We start from the raw sequence: 23178 nt of genomic DNA, 5'->3' as shown, positions 1-23178 counted from the left end.
CCGCTCCACCAGTGTGCAGTCCAGCTCCGGTCAGCAGGGCCAGACCGGACCAGGGGTACTTTGGGGGGTTAGAGAGCGAGTGGGGATCATGCCCGGGCCGGATCCGCCGCCTAGGCGGAGTGCCCACCCGGTCCCTCCCCTGTTGTGTTTGGTTGGCGCGGTCGGAGTCCGCGCCTTTAGGGGGTACTGTCACGCCCTGGCGCGGGGACTCTCGTATGTTGAGCCAGGGTGTTAGTTTCTATGTTTTTGTGTGGTAGGTTGTGGGTCTAGTTTGTATTTCTATGTTGGCCTGAGTGACTCCCAATCAGAGGCAACGAGTGTCAGCTGGTTGTCTCTGATTGGGAGCCATATTTAAACTGTCTGTCTTATCCTTTGTGTTTGTGGTTTCTTGTTCTTATTTGGTTTTGTGTTAAACCGTAGACATCACGTTATCGTCCGTTGTTTTGATCGTGTGATCAGTATAATAATAAATATGTTCACCTTCAACGCTGCGCCTTGGTCTCTCCCTGACGATCGTGACAAATTCATTCATGAAAAAAGCCATTGTGTGTATGACGCTGAATAGATAAAAAGCTCCCTATTCAGACAATAATTGGTCAGACAGTATTATTGCCTGCGCCTGTAGAGTACAGTTTGATCTGAAAACAAAAGACAACTAAAGATGACGGCATTGGATACAATAATAGCGCAATCTTAGTCATTACGCTGAGGACAATTACACATGTAGACATGCTTGCACGACAGTCTCTCTCTCTATCTCTCTCTCTCCCTCTTCAGACTGTGCTATTAAACACATCTGAATGACATTAACGAATCGAAGCTGTGAAAAATCAGTTCCATGGAGTGTTGTCATTTGCGAGGAGACGACATAATGCCTACAAAGCTGCGGCTGCATCCCAATTAGCTATATAGTGTTTGAGGTGAGTCATGCAACACAAGGCCTACATGCCGCTCGCACCGGAAAAATGACAAACAGTCCGACTCTGAGAGACACCACAGGAAACCGGCAGGGTCAATGGAATGACACCGAGCGCAGGCTGTCCATCCAATCAGGGGAGAGTCTCACTGCAGAATCCGCCATTTGTCCGTAAATGTCAAATTTCAAAGGTTAATTTTAGGCATTCATTCCAAATGGTTAAGGTAAGGGTAAAAAAAAAAAGGAGTGCATAGCACTGGGATTGAACACGGACCCTCGGAGCCAGAGCTCGCGGCTCACTGATGCCCCTAGTGGCCGTGTTTGAAGTAATCTCCCGACATCCTGCTTACCTGGACGAATGTCGAATTTCGCAGTGGAATCTTGAGCAACCTGGCTGCACTCTAAACAAAGACTGATGGGAACATTTCCTGGCCTGTAGCCCCAGATATCAAAGCAGGATTTATTTGAGATCACCTATTGATCTGTTTTTGTTTCAAAGCCATCGCCTGGAGCCTCACAGCCATTTTAAATCCACAAAGCACTGAGATAACACTGGACTGTGTGAGGTCTGTCTATGTGCTAACTGTATCGAGAAATAAAAGCAAAGTCCATTATTTTAATGGATTTGGAATTACATTTGTTCTCTCAAGTCCCTATAGAGTAAACCAAACCAAGCATCTATATCCCATCTTTATCTCTACTGATTCCTCTATTTGCATGTTGGTATCATTGTTTCCATGGCATTACTATTCTATTTGTCTATTTCATACCCTCGACTTCAGGAGATTTCATTCTTAGGTTTTGCACGCTGTTGGATCATTCACCTTTATCTATTGAGCTTTTGTAAGCTGTCTTTAAGAAAGTTTGTATGGAAAATACGTGCAACAACTCACTAGTATCTCTATGGGCTTAGGGAGAGTGAAAGACCCCCCAAGCTCAATCACTGAGAGAGAAATATGGCACAGACGCTACTTAGAGATGGTTTACTTTGAAAATAAGATAAGAAAACCTAAGGGCACATGTAATTGCTAAATATGAGGGCAACAGACAACAGAAATCATTATGGTCAGTTTACTCTTTTATCATTCTCTAAAAAGGAATATCACAATTTTGTTTTCAGAATACTTTGAATATTATGTTCCCAATATATCCAAGCTCTTTCCCCAAATAACAAGCACACAACAGCCTACAATACCAATCTAGTGTATGCTAATTTGATACGCAAATGATAATGAGAGCTAAATGTTGATGGAATTGCCTTGCATGACTCCAGTAGAGTCAATCTGTTGCAACGTTCAGGGAAACCTGCATTGTACTGATTAGCTAATGCAATTAAAGACTATTTACCACAGAGATCGCCCCTTCCTTTATGCTCTTTTGTTTGTCAATTTGTAATTTAAACGGCACATTTGAATGGCAAATGTAGATTTGGACTAAAGCCTATGCTCAATTCCTCTTCGAGGGAGGCGTCCATAGTAAAACATGATGAAGACATTTTCAGTTGAAGAGTATTAAACAATAGCAACAGGCGGAATTCACTGTTCATACTATCCCATAGCTTTGTTATAGACACATGTATTATCCTCACATGGCATCAGTGGTCCTTGCCTTGTGGGGTGGCCACACAGAGAGGGGTTTCTATCTAATTGGGGATGATGAGGTGCTGATTGAGAGGAAAGACACCATGGCGTTTAAGTTAGTGGTTTTATCAAGACAGGGCCCCCTAACCCACTGACAGACAAAACCCCTCAGCTTCATTTAACCAGACACACCTGCAGCCAATTCATAGAAAACCATTCCCCAGGCACTAGCAAAATCCAGCAGTAAACTCTGGAAGGTGATAGGTGGCAGGTTCACTCCAATCCAATCCAATGTAGTGCCATAAAAATGAATGGTTCCAGCCAAGTTCGAAAAATAATGAGGTCAAAGTGTCTCCACTGTTCTGCAGGTGGTCCCACGGTTAGATTAGTAGAAATGGGCAGAAGAGTTACCCCCGAGCTGATAAATGGTGCTGGGTCTCGACCAGTTTTGCAATTTTACTCAACATTTGCCATGTCTGGGGGTGAGAACATTAAGAAATAGACTATCGCTGTGTTCTGGCTGTATGTATAGTCGACCCCCAGTATGCCAAGGACAGACACAAACACTTTCAGAACACCATAAAATATTCTGACATCTCTCCAAAAAGGAAGTTCATGGCCAAGCAGTCAATTTGTAGGCATGTAAAATGGCTTTTATAATAGAAAACGGCATCATAACATTCAGCTGATTGCTAATGAGTCTTAGGGTGTCATCTACTTGTAAATTGAGCTGTGGAAATCAACTATGAAAAGCAACTCTAATTTCGTTATGATAAACTCTGAAAGCACTCATTCAGTTGAAAAGAGAAAGTCATTTGTTTCCAGCTACTGTGCTTCGGTAACATTAAACAACTCTAACAAACAAAGGATAATAGCACACAACAATCGCCGCACCTTCAAACTGAGAGAAGATTTGACACATACAATAGCAACCCATCCAACCACTTAGCATACCCTCCTTGTTTCTTTGAATAATCATGGCTGGTCAGTGTTCTGATCCTCTGTCAGGGGAGAGCCCTGTTTGACTCTAGGTGTGGCTGGGCCGGTAAACGGGCTCGTGCTATGCAGAGCAGCACACGTTGGGCTGCTGATGTATAGCTTATCACACCCAGTGATCCTACATGTAGCATGTAGCTCCATCACCAGCTGAGAGTCCTAGGCAGCCAGGCATCTACTCTTCTTACAGCCCCCAGCGGAGCTCCATGCTGTGTAATGAGGTCCCAGAGGACACCTCAAAGTACTGCTGCCCTCACACTCTGAGGTGTGTCTTAGGGATACACATTCCACCGGTTTCCCCTACAGACTCTGGATGAGGCTTTTAGTAGGGACATATCTCATTCCAAACAAAACAGGAGTTACATTTTAATATTATGGGACGCCGCCAAATGGTGAGCACACGTGGGTTAGGTGATTATGGTGGAGCACCTGCTGCTTGTGTTTGTGTGCACTTGGATGTATGGGATCACTGTGCATCCTGTTGTTGTTTGTTGGTGTCTGTCTACCCATCAGATTCAGTCAACAACAATGCAGTATGGTGAAGATCAGTGGAGGCTGCTGAGGGGAGAACGGCTCATAATAATGTCCGGAACGGAGCAAATGGAATGGCATCAAACACATGGAAACCATGTGTTTGATGTATTTGATAATATTCCACTGATTCCGCTCCAGTCATTACCACGAGCCCGTTCTCCCCAATTAAGGTGCCACCAACCTCCTGTGGTGAAGATATTTCATTGCCCATGCTGTATGGTCGGTGCGAGGTAAGTGATATGGTTCCCCAACTGGCCCCCAGGTTTCTGATTTAAATAAATGGGTGGACATAAAGTACTGTAAAACACCAGCCAATCAGCTCCAAGGGATTTTGTTTTATTTTAGAAATCTGTTCCAAATATTCCTACGCATAATAAAGAGATATATGTGATTGTATACAAATGTAAGAAAGGTTTGAAATTATTATGTTTTAATCAAATATTATATCTATTTGGACTTCTTGTTGTCAATTTGCAGTCTATAAATTATGTGTAATTATGTTCCGGCACCCTGACCATCAACTCAAGAAACAAACGGCCAGTGGCTGCTCTATTACATAGCACTGCATGAGCCTCATGTATGTTACATTCCCTATTATCTCTAGCCTAGTGGTTTTACATGACATTTACCCAACAACTGAGAGGGAAGGGACGGGAACTGTCTGATTCCTGCTCTTATCATGCCACTTGAGACAATGGCTCTTTTCCTGTCCACATGCCTGTCTGTCACATGTGGGCTCCGGAGTGGCGCAGCGGTCTAAGGCACTGCATCTCAGTGCTTGAGGCGTCACTACAGACCCCTGGTTCGATTCCAGGCTGTACCACAACTGGCCGTGATTGGGAGTACCATAGGGCAGCGCACAATTGGCCCAACGTTGTCCGGGTTTGGCCGGTGTAGGCCGTCATTGTAAATAAGAATTTGTTCTTAACTGACTTGCCTAGTCAAATAAAAAAATTTATCCTGTCTGCCCTTCTACACCATGTCCCTACGGGGTCCTTGCTCCTGCAACACACACAAGGAGACTGTGATCCCCTCTATTCCATTTGTCTTTGTTCAGTACGCTCTTATATTATTATCTGGAATTTAGACTGCAATTGAAAGGGGAATAATTCTGCTGACTTTCATTCAGGATAATAACTTCTGGCCTCCAGAGTGGCGCAGCGTCACTACAGACCAGGTTCGATCCCAGGCTGTGTCACAACCGGCTGTGACTGGGAGTCCCATAGGGCGGCGCACAATTGGCCCATCGTTGTCTGGGTTAGGGGAGGGTTTGGCTGGGGGGGCTTTACTTGGCTCATCACGCTCTAGTGACTCCTTGTCGCCGGCCGGGCGCCTGCTGGCTGACTTCGGTCGTCAGTTGAACAGTGTTTCCTCCGACACATTGGTGCAGCTGGCTTCCGGGTTAAGCGGGCGGGTGTTAAGAAGCATGGTTTAGCGGGTCATGTTTCGGAGGACGCATGACTTGACCTTCGCCTCTCCTGAGCCTGTTGGGGAGTTGCAGTGATGAGACAAGATCGCAATTGGATATCATGAAATTGGGGAGAAAAAGGGGATAAAAAAAGGATAATAACTTCTTACTCTTTGTGTTAAGGCTGTCAGGTTTTGTTGTACCTTTGAGGACCTTACACACCATATGTACAAAAGTATGTGGACACCCCTTCAAATTAGTGGATTCGGCTATTTCAGCCACACCCGTTGCTGACAGGTGTATACAATCGAGCACACAGCCATGCAATCTCTATAGACAAACTTTGGCAGTAGAATGGCCAGTACTGAAGAGACCTTCAATGTGGCACCGTCATAGGATGCCACCTTTCCAACAAGTCAATTCATCAGTAACGCGTAACGCGTAAAAATCGTCTGTCATCGGCTGCAACACTCACTACCGAGTTCCAAACTGCCTCTGGAAGCAACGTCAGCACAAGAACTGTTCGCCGGGAGCTTCATGAAATGGGTTTCCATGGCCGAGCAGACGCACACAAGCCTAAGGTCACAATGCGCAATGCCAAGTGTCAGCTGGAGTGGTATAAAGCTCTCCGCCATTGGACTCTACAGCAGTGGAAACGCATTCTCTGGAGTGATCAATCATGTTTCACCATCTGGCAGTCCGACGGACAAATCTGGGTTTGGCGGATGCCAGGAGAACGCAACCTGCCCCAATGCATAGTGCCAACTGTAAAGTGGTAGAGGAGGTATAATGGTCTGGGGCTGTTTTTCATGGTTCGGGCTAGGCCCCTTAGTTCCAGTGAAGGGAAATCTTAACGCTACAGCATACAATGACATTCTAGACGATTCTGTGCTTCCAACTTTGTGCCAACAGTTTGGGGAAGGACCTTTCCTGTTTCAGCATGACAATGCCCCCGTGCACAAAGCGAGGTCCATACAGAACTGGTTTGTCGAGATCGGTGTGGAAGAACTTGACTGGCCTGCACAGAGCCCTGACCTCAACCCCATCAAACACCTTTGGGATGAATTGGAACACCAACTGCGAACCAGGCCTAATCGCCCAATATCAGTGCCCAACCTCACTAATGCTCTTGCGGCTGAATGGAAGCAAGTACCTGCAGCAATGTTCCAACATCTAGTGGAAAGCCTTCCCAGAAGAGTGGAGGCTGTTAGAGTAGCAAAGGGGGGACCAACTCCATATGAATGCCCATGATTTTGGAATGAGATGTTCAACTAGCAGGTGTCCACATACTTTTGGTCATGTAGTGTAGATACTCTGGCCTTTTCATTGTGTGTTTTTTTACATTTATTAGAAACACTTGTGAAAATTCAGACCACCAAAAAACAAAATGCACTATACATCTGAATGAAAATAGGCGCGCAGGGGCTAGAGTGGCTCAGTGCTAGATTGTAAACCCCGTTCTTTCAGAAAGGCAATGCACAGTTCGCTCAAACGGCCTCCAATAAAACCTAATCCTATTGGTTGTGGTTCTCATTCCTATGAAAACATTGCAAGATGAGATTTTGTGGATTTGTTTTTCATATAACTGTACAACATTTTACCAGAAGTTCCCTTTTTTACCATGTACTGAGGCAGAACAAGTCAGACGCTGTCTGTTTCATTGAGCAAAGTGAAAGGAAATGTATTTTACAGACCAAAATTGCCATGGAAAAGCCTTTCACAAATAGCCTAAGGCAGCGAGTAGACCATAAAGGGGAGATGTGTATAATATGGAGCTGTGAATGCCTCTTCACAGACATAACAATACCACAAACTGCATCTTTCTGAATGATGAGTTGTAAACACATGACAACATCAGAGATATGACAAGCTTGTAAACCACGAGCAAATAATAATCCAGACTGCAATAAGGCAAGGGCACTGCAGGGCTTCACTCTCTGCAATAGCCTTTAGCCATGTCACATGGTACAGTGGCACTGAAAGAACATGGAGAATGATAGGCCCAGCCATTGCCTTAAGCCCGGAAGTGTACAGGGAACCTTGCCAGCGAGATAGACCAGCCTTTTATCGCCCTCCCACTGGGTTGTTCCGAGATAGGAACCCCTGAACAGGGGCGATAACATTGGCCTTGTTGCAGGTTTGTCCTTCAGTATTAACTTTGCAGATTAATTGTCCGTGCAGTGCAGGCTGCCATTGATCATATTCACCAGTGGCCCCAATAATGCAGCGGCCTGTTAAATAAGATATGAAGGTGAATTCTGGTTGATCACAACCTCTTATCATTGCATCTTCATCATCCCCCACCCAATTCCCCCCCACCCCCCAGGCTGAATGGACAGAATAATTCCCTTGCCGCTATCTCTCCCCGGAGTCAATTTTAGAGGTATCATACTAAAAACAGATATGCACATTTCCGGAAAAGCAGGCAGGGATTGTAGAAAATGATGAATTAATATTTCATCTACCCAAACATATTTCCAGTACATACAAGACATGCTGCTTCTTCCTCCTGTCACCAGCAGTAGACATGATAGAGGAGGGCTCAGGTAGTGCTGCAGCAGAGGGAACAGGAGACGTCGCTGTAATTGCTTGTACCAACGGAAGCCTGAGTTGAAGTTCAATTAGGCCTGGATACTTGCTAGGTTCCACCACACATCTTCCAACACACTGTCATCCATACCATACATTGTCTGCTGTCTGGAGTACATCTAGGTGTGTCACAATGTTTCATATAATCAGTGTTTATGAATATCAGTATCTGTTCCAGTATAATTGCTCTCTGTCACAGTCCAGAGATATGAATCACCAGCGTTTTATAGATTAAGGGATAAAGGGGCATCATAAATGGGCTCTGTACAGCAATTCATGTCTGCTTCCCGTTGTCAAGCTCATCCGTAATCTCTAACAAGCATCTGTGTAATCCGTATTCCATCAGTCAGGGGGGTACCTGTAGAGCACAGGTGTCAAACTCATTCCACGGGGGGCAGAGTGTCTGCTGGTTTTCACTCCTCCCTTGTACTTGATTGATGAATTAAGGTCACTAATTAGTAAGGAACTCCCCTCACCTGGTTGTCTAGGTCTTAATTGAAAGGAAAAAACAAAAACCAGCAGACACTAGGCCCTCAATGGAATGAGTTTGACACCCCTGGTGTAGAGTAATGGAGTCTCTCTCTCTCTCTCCCTGCAGCTCCCTCTCTCTCTCAATTAAATTCAATTCAATTTAAGGGCTTTATTGTCATGGGAAACGTATGTTAACATTGCCAAAGCAAGTGAAGTAGATAGTAAACAAAAGTGAAGTAAACAATAAATATTAACATTCAACATTACACACAGAAGTTCCAAAAGAATAAAGACATTTAAAAGGTCATATTATGTAAGTATACAGTGTTGTAACAATGTGCAAATAGTTAAAGTACAAAAGTCTCTCTCTCTCTCTCTCTCTCTCTCTCTCTCTCTCTCTCTCTCTCTCTCTCTCTCTCTCTCTCTCTCTCTCTCTCTCTCTCTCTCTCTCTCTCTCTCTCTCTCTCTCTCTCTCTCTCTCTCTCTCTCTCTCACACACACAAACACGCTTGTGTGCGCAAACACAAATACACATGCATACACACACTGTGTCTCTCTCAGCTTTAAAAGTCATTCTGCCTCAGGAGGCATTGCATGTTTGTATTAGGGATTGCATGAAAATGAAATACAAATGTAGTTACGGGCGCAGGTGTGGGTTTGTATGACTGACTGAATTTGGGTTTGTGTATGGAAGAGAGAGTAAGGGAATGAAATTGATGTTGTCTGAGTATGTGTCAGTTGGACACACTACCTGACAGGTACAGTCCAGATGATAATGTGGATGTATTCACTTGCATGAATGAGGGATTGGTCATTCTTGGTCACTTTTTGGAGTCTACATTTTACATTTTAGTCATTTAGCAGACACTCTTATCCAGAGCGACTTACAGTTAGTGAGTGCATACATTTTCATACTTTTTCATACTGGCCCCCCCGTGGGAATCGAACTGTGCAGTCTACAAACCATGTTGAAAGTCCATGTCAGTAGCCTTACTAGTCTTACACAATCTGGTATGTTTCATGCATTTTCATTACCTTAAAACAAAATAGGCATGAAATCTGTCTGGTCGGAGACGCATGTTAAGTGGTGAGAGAAGTTGGCCTGGCTGATATGGACCTGCAGGTACGTAGTTAGTGGTGGAACCATTCCTTGCCCAATTACACTGGACTTCATTCAACTTGTTTGGTGAGAAGTATTCGACCTACTTTTGGGTACAAAGCACCAGTGGCCTGAATACTGAGAGGCTTGGGACGACACGTGATCACCTAGTGCCATGAGAGACTCTCATCTTTAGCCTTGAATTATAATGCACTAACTGGTTCAGCATGACATCTCTACAGGATATCACACTTCAGGTGGTATATACTCAGTGTACATATTGCAGGAACTAGGTATAGGCACATCAATCCACCTTTACTGGAAGGGGTTCAAAATAACTTGTGATTTTTTTTCTGTGCTTAGGGACAGGCTGAGATATGACCAGAAATGGAAGCGTGATCTTCACAAGGTCCCTCTAATTGATGTGGCTTGGCAAGAGTTGCTGCACACAAGCACAAGAAGAAAAGGGAATTGAACCATATGATAGGAGAACCATATAGGCTTTCTAAACAAATAAACCCCAAGAGGCACTTTACTGTGTGCTGTGAAACCACCAACCAAAACAACAAATATTCCCCCCTGAGCTATTTTTTTCCTACTTAGCTATTTTACATTTTAGTAATTTAGCAGACACACTTATCCAGAGCGACTTACAGTTAGCGAGTGCATACATTTTTCATACTGGCCCCCCGTGGGAATCAAACCCACAACCCTGGCATTGCAAGCGCCATGCTCTACCAACTGAGCTACAGGAGACAATTATGAGAGGAATCATTGAGGCAAAACAAAGTACGCTTCATTATACTGCACATATTGGTATCTTTAGACTCACACAAAAACTAATCGTCATCACCTGTTCCATCTTGCTCAAAATCAATTATGAAATGTAGACGCTCCGAAATACAATAACGGTAATCTGCTGAGCACTTCTAATGTGACTTTAATCATACTCATTAAAGAGAAATCACTCATCATATTGTCACGCCATGTGCTCTCCACAAAAAACCCTTGCCTCATAATCCAAACCAATGCATAAGATGGAGATTAATTTCCTCGATGGGGAAAAGTAATCAAGAATCCTGGAGTGGCTCTCAGTGGCAGACGATTGCTGTACTCAGAGATGAATCAGGTGTGCATGTGCCCACTAACATTTGCCTCTTGATAGCCTACCTAATTGTAGTCTAGGTGGTGAATCGTTCAAAAAGACAGAGGAACAAATCTAGAGTACACACAATTTTACAGGTGATTTGCAGTCCTCGTTAGCAATTCAGTTCAGTTCTTGCCATGTTTGCACTTAGGAAGTAATTAAGGCTACTGTGGGCTTGACAACACAAAAGTATTTTTCATGGTCTTTTAGGAGGATATTCAACATGTCAGGAGTGATAGAAGGATTGCTATGTGGTGCCAGAGATGAACCACCAACATCTTGGATTAAAGAAATGTTGAACACCTTTTTTCTCTCTGATCTCTAGCCTACTGAAATGACCAGCAAGCAATTATGACCAGCAAGTAATATCAAAGTACTATCAAAAGTATGTTACAAATAATTTAACTCTAAGAAAAGTAAATACAAACTAAATATACAGTTTGCACATATTCTTGCTTATTTCTATTACTGACTGATTATGCATGGGGGGTAGCCTAAGGGTGTCCATGAAGTGTCCCTTAGTTGTGTGGGGTATAATTCCAAATTGTGAAAATACTTGAAATTCTACACTATTGACTCAGCAAGATATCACTGGCCATGATATGTGTTGCAATGCTGTGTGATCAGTGGATATTGTTTTAAGAAATCCATGTAGATGTAACTGAAATCAATGAGATGAACTCATGTAAGCCAACATTGTTTATCATTACAATTAAACAAACTAGGCAAATAGATGCAAACATCCATTCTAGGCTACAGTGTCATTAGCCTATAAGTCATTTTTCTATTCACTCTGACATTTTCAATTTGATTGTATATGTCGTTCTATTATAGGCAATTGACTATAGGTTATTTAGGTTATTATATCTAAGTAGGCTACTTGATGCACCGGCTGTGATAATGTATGCTTGCCAATTTTAGAGCAAAGTATCACAAAATGATTAACTAAATGAACAAGAACATATGATGGATAACAACATGTAGACTACGCCTTTACCGCCAAACCATGCTAATAAACATTTACAAAAGTAAATACATGTACCTTTTTAAGGGCAGTTCCTATCTTTCCAGTAGTTTGAAGAGGTTGAATTTAGTTTATAGCGGACTGAGATGCTTAGCGCTCCTGAATCTCAAAACGTGCGCAATTGGTCAGACAGAACTAGAATGACACGAAAACGCTTCCCCGAGCGTAGATGCTATCGCCCCCCTACCCCCCACCAACCCCCTGTGAAAAAGAAGAAAAACTAATAGGTTTTCGTCTACAAAGACGTTCAGAGAAAGGGACCCTATCGCAGTCAATAGCTTTTAGAAATCCATGGCAACCGAGAAAACCCTTCACAACTTCTCAATGTTGTGACCGGGTTAAAACACCCTCAATGACAGCAGCATTATTCCACTCACAGAATAGGCATGCATGTTTTGGGGAGGGGGAGGGGGTGACTGGACCAGGCTATTAGAATGAAGACAGATTATTGAATGGAAGGATAATGGAATTGGAATTGTGAATGTAAATCAAACAACCTCACAGGATATGATTATTCAAGTGAATGGTTTGTATAGGAACAACATTATGCAGGTAGGCTAAATATGCAACCACATAATAAAAATAAAAATATCGAAATGACCATTCACATAATTTGTGTTGGTACATCAACAGCTAATTCCCAATATAGCCAATGAGAACCGAATGGTCATATTAGTTAGGGAGACTCGAACCCCATACCAGTCTCTGTGGTGACAAGTTGTTTCAGCACTTCAGACAGTAGCAGCAGCATCAGCAGCATCATTAAAGCACTCACTCTGTCTCTGTGCCACTGACCAGCTGTGTGAGGTGGGGGAGGTCAGGTAGCAATCAAATTAGCTTTTCAACCACCACCATATTACTGGGTGCTAATTTGGATTTCAGCAGACACCTACCATCTAAGCTTTGCTCAGTGATGAGAAACGTGCATCTAAACATTGGAAATGAATGCTGTCAACTAGGTTGTAAGGGCAATAGTTGGATACAGTTCTGCTGGGTAGCTGTTGGTGTGGTCTGGACAGGGTCAATAATTCCTGGAAAAACAATGTTCATGGCTGAGAGTGATGTAATTTGATGACACACTACACCATGACCTATGTGCAGAACCTGGGGTTTCTTGTAAAATGTTACAGGCTACTGTTAACGCTAGTCTATACATCCCTTTTCATATCCAGAGATTGGCCTTATTTGATAGATTTCATCCTGTTCTCTCAAGTGCTCAACCTGATACGTCTGAGAGAGGAAATTAACAGACTGAATAGAATCAAACCTAATCTAATTCAGGCCATTTTAATCACATTGACCGGATTACACAATGCATTCACTGAGGAATGTGTGTAATAGGATCGTTAAATGAGGCACACTCCACATACAAAGAGTGCTCCATCAAATACAATCAGATTTCTTGTCAGACTGAAAAAACCTGTCTCAGTATTTGAAGAGCAGATTGTACTCTGCAATGTCATGGGGAAGTGTACATACTGTAGCATCTCTAACTACCACAATACAATGACTGTACCATCCCACCTACGCATACAGAGTGTTATCAGAGGTAGGCTATGCATAACTCATACAGGCTACATGTGAAAAGACACTTCGGGATTGAATAGAAGTCAGTGTAGCATAGATAGATATAGTCCTTTTCTCAATTAGATTTGCTTAACTCCTGAATCCTCTCTCCTCTGTGGGTTGAATCAACTTGGTTTGAGCTTTTTCTAGTTGTCCGTTTGAGTTTTTACTCTGTTTGTTCAGAACCTAACAGTTGGTGTTGTCGGCAGGATTGACCACGATTTGCAGTCGAACTGAAGAGTCAGGATCAGTGGAACAGGGGCCAGCAGAAAACAAGGTAGGCACGTTCCTACACCTGTTACCACTCATTCTGACATCTTGGGGAGAAGAGGGTTGTAGGCTGAATACAAATGATAGGATACAGACCTAGAAAGCCTGAGTTAATTCAGTAGTTCCATTGTGTTGGGCGGACTCCGGCGAAGCACGAGGCTAGCCTACCCACTACTTGGACCAACAAAGCTAGCTAGCTAGCGGGTAGCTACCGGTAACTTTTAGCAACTGTGGTTAGCTGTTTCCAATGTTATTTCACGCTTAAGAGTACCTGTAATTGAGCCAGCTAGCTGCCACCTTCAGCTGTTTTTCTAACCTCATTATCATTAACGTTAGGTGGTTGGTAGCTGCTGTACTTAATTTCGGCTACTGATTGCAGTCTGCCAGTTTGGCTTTATACATAGCTTGGGCTTTGTCGAGTAAGGCTTAAACTATGTATTTAGATTGTAGTTAGGTACTATAGGTAGGCATCGTGGGCTGTATATTATTAAGTAGTATAGGTAGGCATCGTGGGCTGTTGTGGGTAGCTGTTGTGTAGTTATTGTAGGTTACTTTTGTATTCGGCGGTGCCGGATGTAGCACGAAGCTAGCTAGCTAACTCACCTCCTGGATTAGCTGGCGAGTTGCTATTAGCAACGGTTGCAACTAAAAACAATATCCTTTTAGCCAGCTACATTCGTTCGCAGCGACGCCGTTTTTCAAACAAAGTCAACACAGTAGCCATTGCTAGCCAGCCAACACTACCAGCAGGCTGTGGTAGCTAAATACAATATCTTTGTGCTAGCTACCCAACGTTTAATCGTTGCTGCGTTATGAAAGGTAAGCTTGGCTTCTTATATGGTGTTGAGTTAAGCTTAAACCATGTATTTAGATTGTAGGTAGGTATTGTAGTTTGGTATTATAGGTAGCTTACTCAGGTAGTTATTGAAGGTTATTGTAGGTAATTATTGTAGGTAAGGACTGTATTCGGCGGACTCCGGCGAAGCACGAGGCTAGCCTACCCACTACTTGGACCAACAACGCTAGCTAGCTAGCGGGTAGCTACTGGTAACTTTTTGCAACTATGGTTAATTGTTTCCAATGTTATTTCATGCTTAAGAGTACCTGTGATTGAGCCAGCTAGCTGCTACCATTCAGCTGTTTTTCTAACCTCATCCGAGGCATTAACGTTAGGTGGTTGGTAGCTGCTGTACTTAATTACAGCTACTGATAACAGTCTGCTGTAGTTTACAACAATTCTAAAGTGGAAGTTGGGAGAGTTTTACTCGGGTGGTTCAGTGAAACAATTATAGTTTCTGAGGTGGAAGTTGGGAGAGTTATATATATATTTTTTTTTTGGTGAGGGAGGCCTGCTCTCTCCTTTCCCTGATGTTTAGTTCATTTCATCCCGATCTCCTCTGCATTATTGTAGCCATCTGCTGCAGCCTGTCAACTATGCCTCTGCCTATCCCTGTTCTCTCCTCTCCGCACAGGCTACACAAACGCCTCACACCGCGTGGCTGCTGCCTCTCTAACCTGGTGGTCCCTGCACGCACCACACACCTGGAGTTCCAGGTCTCAGGCAGCCTCTGGAACTGCCGTTCTGCCGCCAACAAGGCTGACTTCATCCCAGCCTATGCCACCCTCCAGTCCCTCGACTTCCTGGCACTGACGGAAACATGGATTACCACTGAAAACACTGCTACTCCTACTGCTCTCTCCTCGTCTGACCATATGTTCTCGCATACCCCGAGAGCATCTGGTCAGCGGGGTGGTGGCACAGGAATCCTCATCTCTCCCAAGTGGTCATTCTCAATTTTTCCCCTAACCCATCTGTCTATCTCCTCATTTGAATTCCACGCTGTCACAGTCACTAGCCCATTTAAGCTTAATATCCTTGTCATCTATCGCCCTCCAGGTTCCCTTGGAGAGTTCATCAATGAGCTTGACGCCTTGATAAGTTCCTTTCCTGAGGATGGCTCACCCTTCACAGTCTTGGGGGATTTCAACCTCCCCACGTCTACATTTGACTCATTTCTCTCTGCCTCCTTCTTTCCACTCCTCTCCTCTTTTGACCTCACCCTCTCACCATCCCCCCACTCACAAGGCAGGCAATACGCTTGACTTCATCTTTACTAGATGTTGCTCTTCTACTAATCTCACTGCAACTCCCCTCCATGTCTCCGACCACTACTTTGTATCCTTTTTCTCTCTCGCTCTCCTCCAACACTACTCACTCTGCCCCTACACAGATGGTAACGCGCCGCCGCAACCTTCGCTCTCTCTCTCCCACTACTCTCTCCTCTTCCATCCTATCATCTCTTCCCTCTGCTCAATCCTTCTCCCTCCAATCTCCTGATTCTGCCTCCTCAACCCTCCTCTCCTCCCTTTCTGCATCCTTTGACTCCCTGTGTCCCCTATCCTCCCGGCCGGCTCGGTCCTCCCCTCCAGCTCTGTGGCTTGATGACTCATTGCGAGCTCACAGAACAGAGCTCCGGGCAGCTGAGCGGAAATGGAAGAAAACTAAACTCCCTGCCGACCTGGCATCTTTTCACTCCCTCCTCTCTACATTTTCTTCATCTGTTTCTGCTGCTAAGGCCACTTTCTACCACTCTAAATTCCAAGCATCTGCCTCTAACCCTAGGGAGCTCTTTGCCACATTCTCCTCACTGCTGAATCCCCCCCCTCTCTCTCCTCTGCTCTTGTCCTTCTAGACCTGTCTGCTGCCTTTGATACAGTGAACCATCAGATCCTCCTCTCCACCCTCTCCGAGCTGGGCATCTCCGGCGCGGCTCACTCCTGGATTGCGTCCTACCTGACCGGTCGCTCCTACCAAGTGGCGTGGCGAGAAGCTGTCTCCGCACCACGTGCTCTCACCACTGGTGTCCCCCAGGGCTCAGTTCTAGGCCCTCTCCTTTTCTCCCTATACACCAAGTCACTTGGCTCTGTCATATCCTCACATGGCCTCTCCTATCATTGCTACGCTGACGATACACAACTAATCTTCTCCTTTCCCCCTTCTGATAACCAGGTGGCGAATCGCATCTCTGCATGTCTGGCCGACATATCAGCATGGATGACGGATCACCACCTCAAGCTGAACCCTGGCAAGACGGAGCTGCTCTTCCTCCCGGGAAGGACTGCCCGTTCCATGATCTCGCCATCACGGTTGACAACTCCGTTGTGTCCTCCTCCCAGAGTGCGAAGAGCCTTGGCGTGACCCTGGACAACACCCTGTCGTTCTCCGCCAACATCAAGGCGGTGACCCGATCCTGCAGGTTCATGCTCTACAACATTCGGAGAGTACGACCCTGCCTTACACAGGAAGCGGCACAGGTCCTAATCCAGGCACTTGTCATCTCCCGTCTGGATTACTGCAACTCGCTGTTGGCTGGGCTCCCTGCCTGTGCCATTAAACCCCTACAACTCATCCAGAATGTCGCAGCCCGTCTGGTGTTCAACCTTCCCAAGTTCTCTCACGTCACCCCCCTCCTCCGCACACTCCACTGGCTTCCAGTTGAAGCTCGCATCCGTTACAAGACCATGGTGCTTGCCTATGGAGCAGTGAGGGGAACGGCACCTCCGTACCTTCAGGCTCTGATCAGTCCCTACACCCAGGCGAGGGCATTGCGTTCATCCACCTCTGGCCTGCTGGCTCCCCTTCCTCTGCGGAAGCATAGTTCCCGCTCAGCCCAGTCAAAGCTGTTCGCTGCTCTGGCACCCCAATGGTGGAACAAGCTCCCTCACGACGCCAGGACAGCGGAGTCACTCACCACCTTCCGGAGACATTTGAAACCCCACCTCTTTAAGGAACACCTGGGATAGGATAAAGTAATCCTTCTACCCCCAAAAAAAAAAAAAAGTATAATTGTAAAGTGGTTATCCCACTGGCTATAGGGTGAATGCACCAATTTGTAGTCGCTCTGGATAAGAGCGTCTGCTAAATGACGTAAATGTGCCCTTGAGCAAGGCACTTAACCCTAATTGCTCCTGTAAGTCGCTCTGGATAAGAGCGTCTGCTAAATGACTAAAATGTAAATGTAATTGTGTTTATATGACCGGTCGTAGGCCTATGTGCAATAGGTGTAAGGGCAGGTTCCGTAGCAGGATCGTTCCCAAGTGGGGGTGTGTTCTGTGCAAGATCCGTAGGTGGACGGACTTACGGTGTAGGGTCTTCTAGGGGCAGGTCCCGAGTCCCCGAGTGGGGGTATTAGACTCCCGCGAGGGCTATAGGTTCAGTGCCTTGCAAAAGTATCTAACCCCCTTGGCGTTTTCCCTATTTTGTTGCATTACAACCTGTAATTTAAATTGATTTTTATTTGGATTTCATGTAATGGACATACACAAAATTGTCCACATTGGTGAAGTGAAATGAAAAAATTACTTGTTTCAAAAAATTCAAAAAAATAAATAACGGAGAAGTGGTGCGTGCATATGAATTCACACCCTTTGCTATGAAGCCCCTAAATAAGATCTGGTGCAACCAAGTACCTTCAGAAGCCACATAATTAGTTCTGTAGCTCAATTGGTAGAGCATGGCACTTGTATCTTCGATCCCTGGGACCACCCATACATACAAATATATGCACACATGACTGTAAGTCGCTTTGGATAAAAGCGTCTGCTAAATGGCATATTATTATTATTAAATAAAGTCCACCTGTGTGCAGTCTAAGTGTCACATGATCTGTCAAATAATCTCAGTATATATACACCTGTCTGAAAGGCCCCAGAGTCTGCAACACCACTAAGCAAGCGGCACCATGAAGACCAAGGTGCTCTCCAAACAGGTCAGGGACAAAGTTGTGGAGAAGTACAGATCAGGGTTGGGTTATAAAAAAATATCAGAAACGTTGAATATCCCACGGAGCACCATTAAATCCATTATAAAAAAATTGAAAGAATATGGCACCAAAACAAACCTGCCAAGAGAGGGCCGCCCACCAAAACTCACGGACCAGGCAAGGAGGGCATTAATCAGAGAGGCAACAAAGAGACCAAAGATAACCCTGAAGGAGCAGCAAAGCTCCACTGCGGAGATTGGAGTATCTGTCCATAGGACCACATTAAGCCGTACACTCCACAGAGCTGGGCTTTACGGAAGAGTGGCCAGAAAAAAGCCATTGCTTAAAGAAAAAAATAAGCAAACACGTTTGGTGTTCGCCAAAAGGCATGTGGGAGACTCCCCAAACAAATGGAAGAGGTACTCTGGTCAGATGAGACAAAAATTGAACTTTTTGGCCATCAAGGAAAACACTTTGTCTGGCACAAACCCAACACCTCTCATCACCCCGAGAACACCATCCCCACAGTGAAGCATGGTTGTGGCAGCATCATGCTGTGGGGATGTTTTTCATTGGCAGGGACTGGCAAACTGGTCAGAATTGAAGGAATGACGGATGGCGCTAAATACAGGGAAATTCTTAAGGGAAACCTGTTTCCGTTTTCCAGAGATCTGAGACTGGGACGGAGGTTCACCTTCCAGCAGGACAATGACCCTAAGCATACTGCTAAAGCAACACTCGAGTGGTTAAAGGGGAAACATTTAAATGTCTTGGAATGGACTAGTCAAAGCCCAGACTTCAATCCAATTGAGAATCTGTGGTATGACTTAAAGATTGCTGTACACCAGCGGAACCCATCCAACTTGAAGGAGCTGGAGAAGTTTTGCCTTGAAGAATGGGCAAAATTCCCAGTGGCTAGATGTGCCAAGCTTATAGAGACATACCCCAAGAGACTTGCAGCTGTAATTGCTGCAAAAGGTGGCTCTACAAAGTATTGACTTTGGGGGGGTGAATAGTTATGCACGCTCAAGTTGTCTGTTTTTTTGTCTTATTTCTTGTTTGTTTCACAAGAAAAAATATTTTGCATCTTCAAAGTGGTAGGCATGTTGTGTAAATCAAATGATACAAATCCCCAAAAAATCAATTTTAATTCCAGGTTGTAAGGCAACAAAATAGGAAAAATACCAAGGGGGGTGAATACTTTCGCAAGCCATAGTTCCCATGTGGGGGTGGGTCCCACACCTCGACACTCGACCACTTATCGATTTCGGGGTCACAGAGGAGAGAGGACGGAGGACAGACTTTTGCCCAAACGAGAAAAGGCCATAGTTTTTAGACACATTACATGTGGTAGACATACAGTATTACATACAATACAATGTATTCTGATTCCCTTCAAGAGATTAAAATATGTGCTCAACAAATGTGGCATTATATGAAATGCAGTAAGGGAATAAGGGTTTCACATAATTTTTTAACACACTTTCAAAACACTATCGGTTGTGACAGCAGCAATGTCGAAGGCATAGCAGTAATACGGTCTTGTTTTGGGGCAGTGGGCTACAGTCATGATGCCTTAAGGGTATCTGGGAAACCCATCTTGCATATCAGATCTTGTTTTACTTGGAAGTAATGCCTCTGGAGGTGACCTAAGGTAATTCAATAAGACATAGCCTATGAAATGACGTTCATTCATTTACAGGAAGCATTGATTGTGAATAGAATTTACTGGAAATGTGGATTATGTCCTCAACTGATCCAGTATTCCGAGGCAGTAATGAGAGAACACTCTGGGCAGTTACTAGCCTGAATATAACTACAGTAAAATATGATATCATCAGCATCTCCAGCATCACTTCCGCCACCTCCAGACACTATGACATTATGAGTCAGAATGCTAAATGTCCTATGGATACTAAGCAAGAGGAAATTAATGAGCTCATGTCGTCAGAGTTGGGTTTACAAACAGAGGGAACCTCTGTCAGAGGTGTCAAAGTTCACAGGCCTGGCATGAATAAATGTATCCCCTATCGCTCCCTTTCCTCTGTGTGTCCCTGTGTCACTCTGACCCCTCGTCCTTTATATATCTATACACGCATCTCTCTCTCTCACACTCTCCCTCACTCTCTTCTCTTCTCTTCCTTTTTCCTACTGTGGGTATCTCTGTGGGGCAATGAGAATAAATGAGCTGGAAGTAAATATGCAGCCTGTTTTCTGCCTGATGCTCCTTTACCAGTCAGCCCATAGGCTTTCATCAAAAATTAAGACAGATGGTGTTTCCAAAAGGCTAGCACAATGTTGCATGGTGTTGTATTTACCCAGAATTAAAAGGCGCTTTTGGAGGATACAGTTACAGTACATTCAATATGTTTAGAAGTACCAGTAGATGTATTGTAAATCGTTTATTTGTTTATTGTTGTGGATGATGAGCATACCATTTGACAGTAATTGAACATGAATTGTACTCTGTTTGCAAGTATATTAATTGATGTAAATTATACCCATTTAATTGGGTTTAATGGTGCAAAATAAACATATTAATCTGATTATTGACATTTACCTTTCATTCAATAGGAATGATATTGCTGTGTGTCATTTGCCATTGACCACCTCTGATGGAGGGGTAAGCAGTCTTGTGGAACAGTCGGCTACTGGTTTGGATCACTAGCCCTTCTTAGGATGCCCTGATAATCTCTCACTTAGTGCTTCTATTTGATAACACCTTTGATGTCAAAGAGGGAAGATGGCTACTTTCACATTCATCGGGCTAAGAGCATATTCCCCTGAGGAGCCCAAGCAAAACCTCCTGATAAGAAAATACACAAAATACACAAAAACAGGTTTATGCAACATGTTAGAGCCATTGCCTCGAGTCGTTATGAATACTGTCTAGGCATGTGTGCATTATTGTTGTGACATTTTAGGGCTGGATCAAAGGTAAGCTGAGTGCTTATTCATTTCACCTGAAGATGAAACCATTCACAGCTTTTAGTAAATGGAAACAGTGAGACTAAAAACTCAGATTTGAATGACAGATGTCTGAAAATAATTGTTTTCTTCTTTTAACAAATAGTTAGTATGGATTAGGTCCCTGTCTGTCAGCTTGAATCCTCTAGGGAGAAAGCATACATCTCTTTTTAAATGGGAATGCTATCATAGGTGTATTCCAAAAAGGCATCATTGGTTCCTAAACGGTATTTACAAACCACAAAATAATAGCATAATATGACATTTGATTGCTGAATACAATGTGTAGGATTAAAGGTAGCCCTACAATTTGAGCATTGTACAATTGTTTGGTCTATGTAATCTGATTATGATTTGATGAACACATTACTTCTTTGTGCCAAATGCACCATGGAGTATGGTACATGCCTTGCCACCATCCTGCATTAGAATGTTCCTAAACCATCTGTGGATCCCCCCCACAGCCCCCCACAGCCCCAGAGCCAGAGACTGGGATGTGCTGCTTTAAGGCCATACAGCCACATCTTGTCCTGCAGCAGGCAGGGAGAGGCAGGCGTCTTCCTAAGGCAGATTGCAGAGTGTGTAGGCGAGTTCCCACGGGAACAACCCAGTGCTGGCATGCAGCTCCATCATACCACCTTTGTGGGATCATTTACTCTTAATGAGGGAAATAAGGAACTTCCTCACACACAATATAAAATTTGGCAGATACTGACAGCGGTTAGATGTGGGGAAGGGTGGAGGCAGGAAATGTGGGAGGTAATATGTTGTTACCATAGCAATCAAAATGTTGAGGAAATTACATTTGAGGTGAGATAGCAAACAAACGCCAACAGACTGTCACCGATATTTTCCATTTCATATTTGTAATATTACTGCTGTTACACTTACATGTAAAAAATGATATCGTCTACACATAATTCTACAACAACAACACAAATCTACTGATATAGGTGGGGAACAAGAGAGCCAGTGGTGGGTTATATGGTTGCCATACAAAGATGTAATATTGAAAGTGGTTTGATGTTCATTACTGAACATATGGTCAAGTTGGATTGAATGGTTTGTGTGTTACTGTATACATAGTGAGAAACGTGCATCAAAGTGGATGGTAGGCAGAGTCTTCACTTCCATCCTTCTCCTCTGAAAGAATTGACTATAATTACATTTCTCAATGGATGGATGCAACACAATGACTGTGTGATCATGCAAATAATTGTCTTTACACTCATACTCAGCCAGATTGGTTGGCAGGCATGGTCATATCTGATCTGTGTGAATACAGTGAAGACTTCATGTTTAGAGAGAGTAATCACCCAGAGTGATGTTGTACATCGGAGCTCATTAACGTGTGAATGGTTGTTTAAAAAAAACATTTTGATATGAAAGGTTGATTCTTGTAGGAGGATGTCATTCACCAGCTTTATAACTTTAGGATTCACACACACTAAACATCCCTCCAGGCGTGAGAGGCTGTTCTGTGCTTCTCTGTGCTCTAAATGTCCTGAATAATTTCCAAGATGAGGTTTAAAGATCAGAATCATGCTGGAGTGTCTGTTCTGCACACTTACCCAGAAAGCACGGCGCTTCTACACCCCCAAGGGAAGTTCATAACAGGGTAATAGAAACGGGCCCGAGGGACAGCAGGGGTGTTATTTTTTCACTTTCAATCAAATGGTTTCTGGCCCCATCAGAAGCAGACTACATGTTTGGTAACACAGCGAACACAGCCCACGGGGGAGGCAGCAGGGATCTGTAATAAGGAGGAGAGTGGATTTAGAGGAGTCTACCAAAAATCAATAGCATTAGAGCCAGAGGCCCAATCTAATCAAGACTTAAGCCCTCGGC

The 23178-nt window shown here is 44.1% G+C and overlaps 1 protein-coding gene across 4 annotated transcripts in view; it reads right to left on the bottom strand.

Moving 5' to 3' along the window:
* The window catches only part of LOC121574817 (neural cell adhesion molecule L1-like protein), an 88375-nt gene extending 76453 nt beyond the window's left edge, over positions 1 to 11922 (bottom strand). For all 4 annotated transcript variants that reach the window (XM_041887414.2, XM_041887417.2, XM_041887416.2 and 1 more), the window contains exon 1: positions 11783 to 11922. The gene's annotated coding sequence lies outside the window, so the exon portion shown is untranslated. The remainder of the gene's footprint in view (positions 1 to 11782) is intronic.
* Positions 11923 to 23178: the final 11256 nt, after the last annotated feature.

Source organism: Coregonus clupeaformis, chromosome 10, assembly GCF_020615455.1.
Source record: "Coregonus clupeaformis isolate EN_2021a chromosome 10, ASM2061545v1, whole genome shotgun sequence".
Taxonomy (NCBI): Eukaryota; Metazoa; Chordata; class Actinopteri; order Salmoniformes; family Salmonidae; genus Coregonus; species Coregonus clupeaformis.
This window is presented reverse-complemented; position numbering and strand designations above follow the sequence as displayed.